This window comes from Neophocaena asiaeorientalis, unplaced genomic scaffold, assembly GCF_003031525.2.
Source record: "Neophocaena asiaeorientalis asiaeorientalis breed wild unplaced genomic scaffold, Neophocaena_asiaeorientalis_V1.1 scaffold147, whole genome shotgun sequence".
Taxonomy (NCBI): Eukaryota; Metazoa; Chordata; class Mammalia; order Artiodactyla; family Phocoenidae; genus Neophocaena; species Neophocaena asiaeorientalis.
Window position 1 is genome coordinate 1840936 of NW_020173758.1, and position 12345 is coordinate 1853280.

The 12345-nt window shown below is 38.0% G+C and overlaps 1 long non-coding RNA gene across 1 annotated transcript in view; it reads left to right on the forward strand.

Annotated features, from left to right (window-relative positions):
* The first annotated feature begins 3263 nt into the window (after positions 1-3263).
* Positions 3264-12345, forward strand: part of LOC112403627 (uncharacterized) — a 99625-nt gene continuing 90543 nt past the window's right edge. The window contains exon 1 of the long non-coding RNA XR_003003945.1: positions 3264-3348. This is a non-coding gene — a long non-coding RNA (uncharacterized LOC112403627). The remainder of the gene's footprint in view (positions 3349-12345) is intronic.

Consider the following 12345-nt stretch of genomic DNA (forward strand, 5'->3'; position numbering starts at 1 on the left):
CTTATAGAACATCATATGTATTTAAATTGTGTGGGGCTCCCTTAAACTTAAAATTTCATTAAGGTCTTAGAGAAATATTGGAAAAATATTGCAAATGGTTTCATTCCTCTTTGGTATTCAGTCCAATATTATATAGTTATTTTGCTCCTCACCCCAATATTGTGAAATGTACCATAAACATTTCTGAGGAAGGGAAATAGGGGCAGAATTCATAGATCAAGTGGCCTTTCTCACTAGATGCTGGATTTCAGCTGTCATGCACGTGTAACCCACAGGATACTGAGCATTACATAAGTTAACTGCCATCAACCTGAGTCTCTACCACAGGGGTGAGTGACTCCTGAAACAGAAGAAGTGTTATTCTGGAGAATGACTAGTTCTCATTTCAGACCCTAATCAAGAAGTGAGTGTTTCACCAAAAGCTTTAAAAAATGCTTCCTCTTTCAGGATGGTGAACACTGATTAGGAGGAGAGAGCACACATCACGCAGAGACCCTGGGCCCTGGACCAAACACACTGAGGTTAGAGAGAGGCAAAGCCAGCATCCTGGAGCTGGTTCCTTTATCCAGGGTTTTGGAGGGGCTCAGTCTTCTGTAGAAATTAATTGACAAAGACTGAATCTTCCCTTGGTATTTTGAAAGAGAGCTGCTGCTAGCTTATATACTATGAATTGCCAAATGTCACTGCCTCTGGGTGGACAGATTACAAAAAGACACCTCCTCCTCCTGGTATGGCTAGCAGAGGATAGGCTGGATTTCAGCCCCTACTCTTCTCCCTCTGCCTTGCTGCTGCCAAACAGGGTGCTCCTTGGCAGTGCAGGCTCTGCACAACTGGTTTGATCGTGCATAAGCAAGACTGTCAACTTCTGATACAAACTCTGAAGCAAGGAGTGAATATATTCACTGCTCTGTAGATGGCAGAGGAAGTGAGCAGTATGGGCAGAGAGAAGCATCAGAGAGGCTGCAAGAAGAATGCTCTAGGGCAGTGCTCCCCAACCTTTTTGGCACCAGGGGCCAGTTTCGCAGGAGACAATTTTTCCGCGGACGGCAGGTGGTTGGGGGGATGGGTCAGGCGGCAATGCGAGCGATGGGGAGCGGCAGATGAAGTTTCACTCGCTCGCCTGCCGCTCACCTCCTGCTGTGTGACCTGGTTCCTAACAGGCCTTGGACTGGTATCGGTCCATGGCCTGCGGGTTGGGGACCCCTGATATACCTCCCCCAAGCACACTGACTACAAGGCTTATTTCTATAGAAACACCGCCCCTGTTTGGGGATTTGTCTTACTTTTTTGCCCCTAGTCCCTAGCATAATGTCTAGGCCAGAGGATTCATTCATCCATCCATTCAACAAATATTTATTGAGCACCTGCTATATGGCAGACACTATTCTAGGAACTTAGGATACAGCAATGAACAAAACAGGTAAGTCCCTACACTAATAGAGCTTATATTCTGGTGGAATAGTTTAGTATTTACACAAGTAAATAAGCAACCAAGACATCTGTTATGAGGAAAATTAAATAAGGGATATGATAATGACTAGATAGGGGTGATACAGATGGGCAGTATTGGGGGAACTCTTTGAGGAAAGGACATTTGAATTGATATCTGAATGTCAGGATACAAATGTAGGAACAAGGTGTGTCTAAATGATAGAAAGAAGGAGAGTGTGACCCGAACTGAATGGGCAAGAAGAGAGAAGGTATGGAGATGAGTGGGAGGGTTCAGAGGTGGTTATGTCAGAGAAGGAGGTGAAGGAGTTAGGCAATGTCAAAAGCTGACCCATGCTGCTGGGGTCATGCTGCAAAGCCACACCCTGCTACAAAGGTTCTCCAAAACTTCATTACCACAAAAAATGTTAGGACACCATCAAGAAAGTGAAAAGACAACCCACAGGATGGGAAAAAATGTTGACAAATCATATATCCAATAAGGGATTTATAACCATAATATATAAAGAACTCTTACAACTCAACAATAAAAAGGCAAATAACCCAATTAAAAAATAGACAAAGGATCTGAATAGACATTTCTCCAAGGAAAACATACAAATAGCCAAAAAACAAATGAAAAGGTGCTTAGCATTGTTAGTCATCAGAGAAATGCCAATCAAAATCATGAGATACCCCTACATACAGTATGTAGAATGACTAGAATAAAAAGTCAAATAATAGCAAGTGTTGACAAGGATGTGGAGAAATCAGAATCCTTGTACACTTCTGGGACTATAAATGGGAATGTTAAATGATTCAGCCACCTTAGAAAACAGTCTGGCAGTTCCTCAAATGATTAAACATAGAGTTACTGTATGTCCCAGCAATTCTATTCCTATGTATATATCCAAGAGAAATTAAAGTGTATGTCCACACGAAAACTTCTACCCGAATGTTTATAGTGGTAGTATTCATAATACCAAAAGGTAGAAACAACCCATATGTCCATCAACCGACAAATGAATAAACAAAATATGGTATATTCATACAATGGAATTTTATTTGGCCATAAAATGAGGTACTGATACATGCTATGACATGTATGAACCTTAAAAACGTTATGCTAAATGAAATCAGGCAGTCAAAGGACCACATGTTATAGGATTCTATTCATATTAAATTTCTAGAACAAGGAAATCTATAGAGACAGAAAGTAGATTAGTGGTGGTTTAGAGGCTGGGGGAATAAGAAGATACAGGACTGATAGTTAAAGGGTACAGGGTTTCTTTTCAAGGTGATAAAAATATTCTAAAATTGACTGTGGAGATGGTTGTACATATCTGTAAATATACCCCCAAACCACTGGATTGTACACTTGAAATGTATGGTATGTGAATCACATCTCTATAAAGCTGTTAAAGAAAAACACTAAAAACCCCCAAAGCCTAAGGGTACACTTCAGACTCCCTCAGAGTTTCAGGCTCTTCAGATAAAATTTACTAGTCCAGATCAGAATAGCTTTGTGCCCAAGGGAGAATCATCAATGAAGCTATTCTTAGAACACAAAGCTTTTCTTCCTAAAATACTGGAAAGGAGCAACACCTTGAACACCACAGGAAACCCATAAATATCTAATTTGTACCACTGCATGATAAAAGCAGCTTGATTCTTCCACTCACTGGCAACACTCAAAAATATATTCTAGCTCTTTGCCTGCTAATAAGGATATTTACGTTTGCTCTTTGCACCAACTAAATAAGCCCTGTTTATTCCCACAGTTCCCCTGCCGCCCTGGTCCACCTGGACTCTGTTTGGAAAGCAAGTAGAGAGCCGTTCTGGGACAGACTCAGTGGTGAAAAGTGCAAGTGCTACATGAGAGTCATTTAAATGAATGCATTTGGAATCATGGATTTCTAAGTGAGTCTGGAATTTGGAAGCTATTTCAGTTTCCTAGATGACAGGAAGTTAGCCATTATATTCTACTACCAGTAACATGCTCTTTGTCCTGCAGATGACAGTCATTGCAGACGCAAATTTTAAGCCATTTAAGACAGGAAAAATCGTATTCATCTTTGTACTCTCTCTGTTAGTGCTTTTGTATATAGTATGTGTTTTAGTACTTTTTAAAATTGAATTTGAATTAATAGATCACTAGAGTTTAAGGACAAGATCAAGGACATTTTTCAGTGATTGAAATGAATAAGATTGAATACATGATGGATTGTATTAGCCAAATGTAGGTCTGACTCAGCCTGGGAGCTGGCTTATAAATGTAATGTTATTGGAACCAGAGAGTCTCCAGCTGCTAATCAGGAAGCCAGGGAAGGGAAGGTGTTATTGTAAGTTGTTATAAACAGGAAATGGAAAGTAAGACTTTCCCAATATCTTTTAGCTCAGTCAGAGAAAGCAAGACACTGCCTCTGGTAGACACAAGCATTCAACTCAATAAACTGAGGCTCTGTTTGGGTGGCAGAATAGTTCACTAGGTTTGCCACAGTTTATGTGAGATATCTAATTTCCTCCCTCTCATTATGTCGAGACAAGATTTCCAGTAGTTGGAGTATATGGGGTTGTGCATTTGCCAGTCACAGGAATCAAACTTTCCTCTATATTGACCAGTCACAAGGTACTACCCATGTGTGTGAGGTCTAGTCTAAAAGAGCCTGTTGGCCTCTTTTATGGAAAAAAATTTAACAGTGATTTCCATCAGTTTCTTTCGAACCTTTCCTCTTTTCTGCCATCTATTAGAATAGGACATGTTTTCTTGTCTTCCCTCTGTCCATTCAGATTATGTGGATAAGTCTGAAATATGCACATCTCCTAAATGCATTTTTTGAATGTATGAGATGTGCTTTGAAATCCTAGGTGTAGGATACTGATGCCATCTTTACCACTTATATGGCTCTTAGCACTTTACAGCTCAATTTTCTGCTTAAGAGGGTGCCGCTTATAAACCAGCAAATACAGCAAGTGACTAATTAGCCAAATTAATGAGGGCTTGTTTACTTGAAGTCCCCAGTGCCCTTGGAACTTGGGATGTTTCATTATTACAATCTGCAAGTGGTTTCCTCCAATTAATTTTTAACATACGGCTCTTGCCTCTTCCCAGTAATATGTAATGTCCTCATACTTCAGAGGGGTTTACAAGCATTAAATAAATCATTATTCCTTATAGGGAATTACTGAAAGACTGGAACAAAAAGGAATCATATTGCTTTTTGGCCTACTTTACAAATTTTAGTTCGTCGTTCTAGAGGAAAATTGGCAAAGAGCAATTGTTAAGGCCTATTCTGAGAAACAAATGGAAAGGAAAAAACATATGTAGATATAAAAGGAATTGCTCTTTTCCACAGAATGAGTGATAAGCAAGCTAAGAAGAGTCAATCTTCTTACTTATAGCTCCTTGTGAGATTCCATGATTGGAGACAAATTCAAATCTAAGTAGGCACATAGAAGCATGTGTTTAGAGCACATTCAGAAGCGATGTGTGCATCTAGAGCATATACACAAGTGAGGTGCATGAGTGATATCACAGAAATAGTGAAGTAGGGAGCTCTAAGAATTGGTCCCTCCACTGAAGCAGGCATTAAGTTGGTAAAAGCTGACAGAATCATGTTTTCTAGAACTCTAGAATCTAATAAAAAAACTTGCAACAACTGGGGGAGAACTTAATGAGAAAGAAATTGCTAAATTTCAGCATTAAGGAAATCTCTGTCAGATCACTGACTCTCTGCTGAGAACAAAACAGAGACTTGAGGGGTCACACATGACAAAAAATACAGTCTTTGCCAAAACAGTTTAGAAAAATCGCTTAACAATGGATGACTGAAGCCCTCAATAAACAATAACAGCAAACCCTGGAGAGGGAGAGAATCTGATTTCCAGAGTTATCACATTATAATGTTCAAAATGTCACTGAAAATTTTAACAAAAATTACAAGACACGCAAAGACACAGGAAAGTATGATTTATTCACAGAAAACAAATTGACAGAAAACATCCTTGAACCTGAGATCAGACATTGGATTTATTAGACAAAGACTTTAAATCAAAGATCTAAATGAAACTATGGATAAAGAAGTAAACAACAACAGCAACAGCAACCAAAAAAAAAAAAAAAATGGGGAGGACAATGTATGAACAAATAAAGAATATCAATAAAACATTGACATCAAAAAAAAAAAAAAAAAGAAGAAGAAAAATGAACCAAATAGAAACTCTGGAGCTGAAAAGTACAGTTGAATGAAAAATTCACTAGAGGGATTCAACAGCAGATTTGAGTAGGTGGAAGAAAGAACAGCAAACTTGAGGATAGGACAATTGAAATTAAAAAGTCTGAGGAGCAGAAAGAGAAAAAAGAATGAAGAAAAAGGAACACATCCTAAGGATTTGTGGGACTTCATCAGGTATTTCAGCATACACATTATGGGAATTACAGAAGGAGAAGAGAGAGAGAAAGGGGAAGAAGTAACATTTGAAGAAATAGTGGCTGAAAATTCCCTCAATTAGATGAAAGACACGAATCTCCACATCCAAGAAGCTCAACAAACTTCAAGTAGGATAAACTCCAAAGAGATCCACACTGAGACATCTATTACTAAACTATTAAAAGCTAAACACAAAGGGACAATCCTGAGAGAGCAACATAAAAGCAATTCGTTACATACACCTGATCCTTAATAAGATTAACAGTTGTCTTCACATAAGAAAGTATGGAGGGCAGAAAGCAGTGGGTGATATGTTTAAAGTGCTGGTAGCAAAAATTATGCCAACCAAGAATTCTATATGTGGCAAAACTATACTTCAAAAATGAAAAAAAGAAATTAAGACATTCCCTAATAAACAAAAGCTGAAAGATTTCATTGCTAGTGGACCTGCCCTATAAGAAATGCTAAAGAGAGTCCTTCAAGCTGATATGAAAGAACAGTGATTTGAAGCCATGCAAAGAAATAAAGAACTTTGGTAAAGATAATGACATAGGTAAATATAAAAGCCAGTATTATTGCATTTTTGGTTTGTAACTTATTTTTTTGGTTTCCTATATGATTTAAAAGACAAATGCATAATATATTAATTATAAATCTATGTTAATGGGCACAAAATATATAAATATGTAATTTCTAACAATAAGAATCTATACTACATGAGACTTCCCTGGCGGTCCACTGGTTAACACTCCATGCTCCCAATGCAGAGGACACGGGTTTGATCCATGGTCAGTGAATGAAGATCCCACATGCTGCATGGCACGACCAAAAAATAAAATAAAATAAAATAAAGATGTCTTTAAAAAAAAAATAATCTATAGTGCATGCAGAAATGATGTACACATATAGAACTGAAGTCTGTCTCTAGAACACAGGCAGAAATGAAGTGAGCATCTTCAGCCTATTCAGAAGAGAGAGACTGATGCCAATGATTAAATTATAATTCATTCAAGATAATTGGTTCTACTTATACTTGAAACTTAAGTTGAATTGTTCTGAATTGGGTGATTGGGATTGACATGTATACACTGATGTGTATAAAATTGATGACTAATAAGAACCTGCTGTATAAAAAAATAAATAAAATAAAATTCAAAAATTAAAAAAGACCAAAAGATTTAAATGAACAAATCACCAACGAAGATGTTTGACAAAGGAACAAATGAAAAGATGCTTCGCATCATTGGTCAACAGGGAAATGCAAATTAAAATGATGAGATACTACTTCATACCCATTAGAATGGCAGAAAAATAAAACAAATACCAAAAAGCTGATGATGTTAACTGTTGACAAGGAAATGGAACAATAAAAAAAAAAAGAAAATTTAATAATTCTACCTTTGTATTTTGAAAACAGGCAATCTCATATATTAGGGGGTAAACTACAGATGGTATTAAGTTTGGAAAGACTTTTAAAAAAAAAAAGAAAATTTAATAATTCTACCTTTGTATTTTGAAAACAGGCAATCTCATATATTAGGGGCTAAGCTACAGATGGTATTAAGTTTGGAATGACTTTTAAAAAAAGAAAGAAGAAAAGGTTTTTTTTTTTTTTTTTACTGCCAGCAATCAAGGTGGTATTTCTCAAAATTGCAACAACAAAATTAGGATAATTTACATTTGAGTCAATGGAGGAGATGTCATGAAAAGGAAGGTTTGATGTCTTGAAATTAATGGAAACAATAAGAGCAAAGTTAAGACTTCAGTGTCTGTACATGCCAGTTATTCACTTAGAATGTGGAGAGAACGGGTTTTGAGGTTGCCTTTGATGAAAGGGAGTCTGGTTGCTTGACTTGTAAGGATAAAGGGATATTCCAGGTAAAATGGGTGTTGAGCAGAAAATGGCTTTGGAAGCTAAGAAAACGAGGGTCACTTTACAATCCAGCCCTTCTTTGTAGTGAGTGATAAACTCAGGTTCTTAGGAGAAGAAACAATAATCATATCCTTAAATATGTAGTTATGCCTAACACTAAGATAATAATGAACTGTCAGTGGCCTAATAACTATCTTTCCTTAAATAATCTAAGAGTGTTCTCAGCCTTTCCCATCCCCTAATCTGCAAAAAAAGAGTTTTGGCTTTGCCTGCAGTTTCTTTACCTTCCTTGCTGCCTGAGGAGTGTTCTGCTATTACCAGGACAGAATTTTGGGGTTTGTGATGCAAAATGAGAATGATAGTGTGAAGGAAGGGTAGAACAACCAGAGTGCTCAGACTAGGTGTGGAGGAGGAGATATTTTTAGAGAGTTTCTAGGAGAGTGGCATGAAAAGTGCTCCAAGGTATAAGGAAAATAAATGGGAGAAGAAATTAAAGTTTTAAAAAACATGTAACTGTGGATTATATTTCCTCTTCACATGCAGTCCAAAGAGGTTGAGTGATTTTGAACATACTCTGGTTGCTGAACAGTGGTTCATTGACTGTGCACTGTTGAGACTGAATCACGTGACTCCTGGCTTCAACACGCTTACACGTATAATAGTGAAGTTCTAGAAACCAAGTGAACATTAGGTAGAATTTGGATTAAAAGGCACTGACACTAGTCCTTTTCCAATCCTGTATCTGAGACTCAAGTTTTTGTTTTATTTAGAGTTCTTTCAAAATCATCTTTCAAGACTCAGCTCCAATACGACCTTCTCTGTGAAAACTTTTCCTGATATTCCTCATTTCTCTGATGGAATCGAATCTTCATCCTTCGGGTCTCACTTCTCCATTGTATAGATTTCTCTCATTTCATTTAAGGCACTTGGGTGAATTTATTTGTCTCTCCAACTGACTGTGAGATCTTTGAGGGCAGAAACCATCTTTGTTTCCCTGGAGCCTAGCGCTGCACCTGGCACACAGTAGACACTTAATGCTCATTTGTTGAAAACACAGCTTATTAGCCATTGTTCGGCTTATTGTTTCTCTTCATTTCCACGCCTATGTACTACTGATTAGTGAATCTTCCTGAAGAACAATCAAATACACAGTGACTTCACACTATTAAAATGACAGTCCAAATTCATTAGTATAGCATAAGTTCTTGGTAATCTGACTTTAGACTATTTTTCAGGCTTCCTCTCCCTTTAAAGCCTCTATGTTCTATCCAAATTGAATAATTTATGTGCTTCTTTTTTTTTCAAAAAAGTTTTTTCAGTAGGAAGGAAGAACCTTATAAAATATCCCAGCATAAACCCTGCCAGCCCCTGAATTTGCACTTGTAGACTATATAGTAAGGAGAACTGGGACAGAGAGACAAGAGATAAAAGATCACACAGGAGGATGCAAGTTATTGTAAATGTTCTAATTTCTATGTTAGGCTGTGGGATCACTGGTGTTCATTATATTTAAAATAAGCAAGCAGGCAAACAAACAAATAAATAAGAGCCACAGGAACCAATGATCAAAGTATGTCATAAAAAGCCAGAATGTGATTAATCCAATTCCACAAACTTGAAATAAACAAAAGAGTAGCTGAAAGTTGTAATGGAGAAAAATACTACAAGTAATATAGCCAAAGTTGCTTGTCTCCTGTCTTGAATATCTGAGATCCTTTCTGCTTTCTCCCTATTGCCTTAACTTGTGGGATGGTCACAAATACTAGGCACCTATATAGGAAAGGTATTCATATTTTATGTTAAGAATTTCTCAGTAATGACTTTTTGTAGATGACTCTCAAGGTTCAGTGTGTCCAAAAAAATCTGTGTCTTGTTAACATTTTGAATTTCTGGACCCACCTCCCAGAAATTCTGATTCATTAGGTTTGGTTGTATGATCGAAGAATCTGATTTTAAATAATTACTCTTGGGGTATTTTGATGCAGATGATCCAAGAAAAATATGTCATTATATGACTTTGGTACATCAAATTGAGCTGCAGACTTAGTGGTGTAGAGATGTACAGTGACCCTGAAGACACCCTCAAGAAGAGCGTCAGAAATGGTTAGAGTAATGGGAGCATTGATTTGAGGCATTTTCCGGGTTTAAAGGATCTAAATGTTTCTAATTCTTAAAGCCTCACTCAGCAGCAACTAGTGGGAGATGTCATAATGGTCTACAAATATTTGAACACCATAAACATCAAAGATGGAGAGAACTTATTTAGCTTGTTGGAAGATAGTATGATTAAGAGTAACTAAAAATGACCTCTGGGCTGAATTTAAGATTAGCCTTCTGAAAGTAAAGGGATTAGAGTTCAGGGTAGATTCTTAACAAAAGTGATAAATCAATAGAGGAAAAGTGGAAAAAAATTGATCCACAAATGAGATGAATTTACTTGTATTTAAAAGCTGGGAATGATAGCTCCCAAATTTCTTCTAGTCTGCATTTCTTTCTGTAGTGCCTACATGGACCTCTCTCCCATCTGCTCTCATGCTTGGCCTTGGCTTTGGCCTTGGTAGGTTTTGATTGGTCCTTTGTCTTGCCTCTGGGGACATTAAAATGTTAGCCAGCCTTGATACTCCAAACCCACAGTTGTTGGTCTCCCTTTCTTCCTTTATTCAATTAATATTTAAGCACTTACTATTAAGCACCTTTAAAGTGTCTTTTAAGCCTAGGCACTGGTTATCAAGACAAACAAAAGCTTTGTCTTCAGGGAGCTTATATCCTTGGGGATTACTGATTATTATGGACTGAACGTTTGTGTCCTCCCAAAATTCATTTGTTGAAATCCAAACCCCCAATGTGATGGTTTTAGGAGATGGAGCCTTTGGGAGGTAATTAGGTCATGGGTGGAGTCTCCATAAATGGGATTAGTGCCCTTATAAAAGAGAACCAAGAGAACTCTCTAGCCCTCTTTCTGCCATGAGGACACAGTGAGAAGTTGGCTGCAATGAAGAAGCAGGCTCTCACCAGACACTGAATCTACTGGTGACTTGGTCTAGGATTTCTTGCTTCCAGAACAGTGAGAAATAAATGTCTGTTCTTTGAGCCACCCAGTCTATGATACTTTTGTTATGCAGTCTGAACTGACGAAGGCACTGATAGCACCCCACTTGCTGTGTTTCTAGTTGGAATTGGTTGAATTATTTCTTCCATGAGCTCTGTCTCATGGGGAGAGCATAAAAGGTCTTGGTTGTGAGCTAACTCCAGAGCACAGGTAGCTGGGAGAAATACCGTTATGACAGAACAGGGCATGAGCCTTATCCCAATTCTTCTTTTCAACCCTATCTGACTCATCTCTCATAGCCTTTTATTATTAACTCAGCTGAATTTGCACCATTCACATTTGGCAAACATGCAGAATTTATGAATTCCCTTTATTCTGCATTGCTTCACCAGCAGAGAGGTCTTCAGGGCATGCAAAGCTGGGCCATTTCCCCAGGCCTGAGTTCTGTATGCTGGCAACAGGTAGTAGACAGGGAGTAAGAGATGACTTTCAGGTAAAGCACAAAGAAAAGACACACCCACGCATTTGGTGAACTTAGTACCATCTCCTAGGCAAAAAAAAGTGGGACAATTCTTCCCTCTTCCAGACCTCTTCTCCTTTCCATCTCAGGCTGCAAGTTGCTCTTTTATGGCATCATAAAAGCATCAAGGCTGATGCTTACTTGAAAACAAACACATGAACAAAAACCCACTTAATTTCATCCACAAGTAAGTGTTCCATGGGCAGATTAGGAGTTAGGGGTTAGTGGCAGACAACACCACATGTATCCACACCTAGAAACATTCTGTGGCTTAACCCAGCCTTTCGCTTCCTTGGGCTCTGTTTGGGTTCTTCCAGTGTCATGGTTTCTGTCCTATTACTCTGGATCCAGTTACATCTAGAGCTTGAGGGCAGGGACAGAGCCTTCTCTTCCTTTGGTAATTCCCGACTAGGCCAACATTTGAGGGACCTGATGCGTTTCACACATTATTCCTTTTAATTTTCACTACAACTGCATGCAACATGCTTCTCCCTCCCACAGCTAGGTAAGGATGTGGAACACGCCACGTAGAGCTTTGCCTCCTCTGATCTCTGGCTTTTCCTCCTTCCTATAGATAGACAAAGTAACCAAGGCATAGTTACTGGACTCCAGGATTTTTAAAGTTTTTTAAAAATATGTTTTCTGGGTTGAACTTAGAACTGTGATCGTCTTGATTGAATGAAAGTACTCAGCTGCCCGCTGTGAAGAGGACACATGCAGATATTTCTGAGTGATTAACGGATTGTGGAGAGCCTTGCCAGAGTCATCTTCTCCGAATATTTTTATAAAATGCATGGAAGGGATTAACTATAGTTCTAAATGTAAGTAAGGAAAAAGTCTAGAACTGTGCTGTTCATTATGGTAGCGACTAGCTCTATGTGGCTATGGAGCACTTGAAATTCAGCTAGTCTGAACTGAGATGTGCTGTAAGTATAAAATACACATCAGATTTAGAAAACTTAATAGGAAAAAAAGAATGTAAAATATTTCATTAATAAATTCTTATACTAATTTCACATTGAAACAATATTTTAGATACATTGGG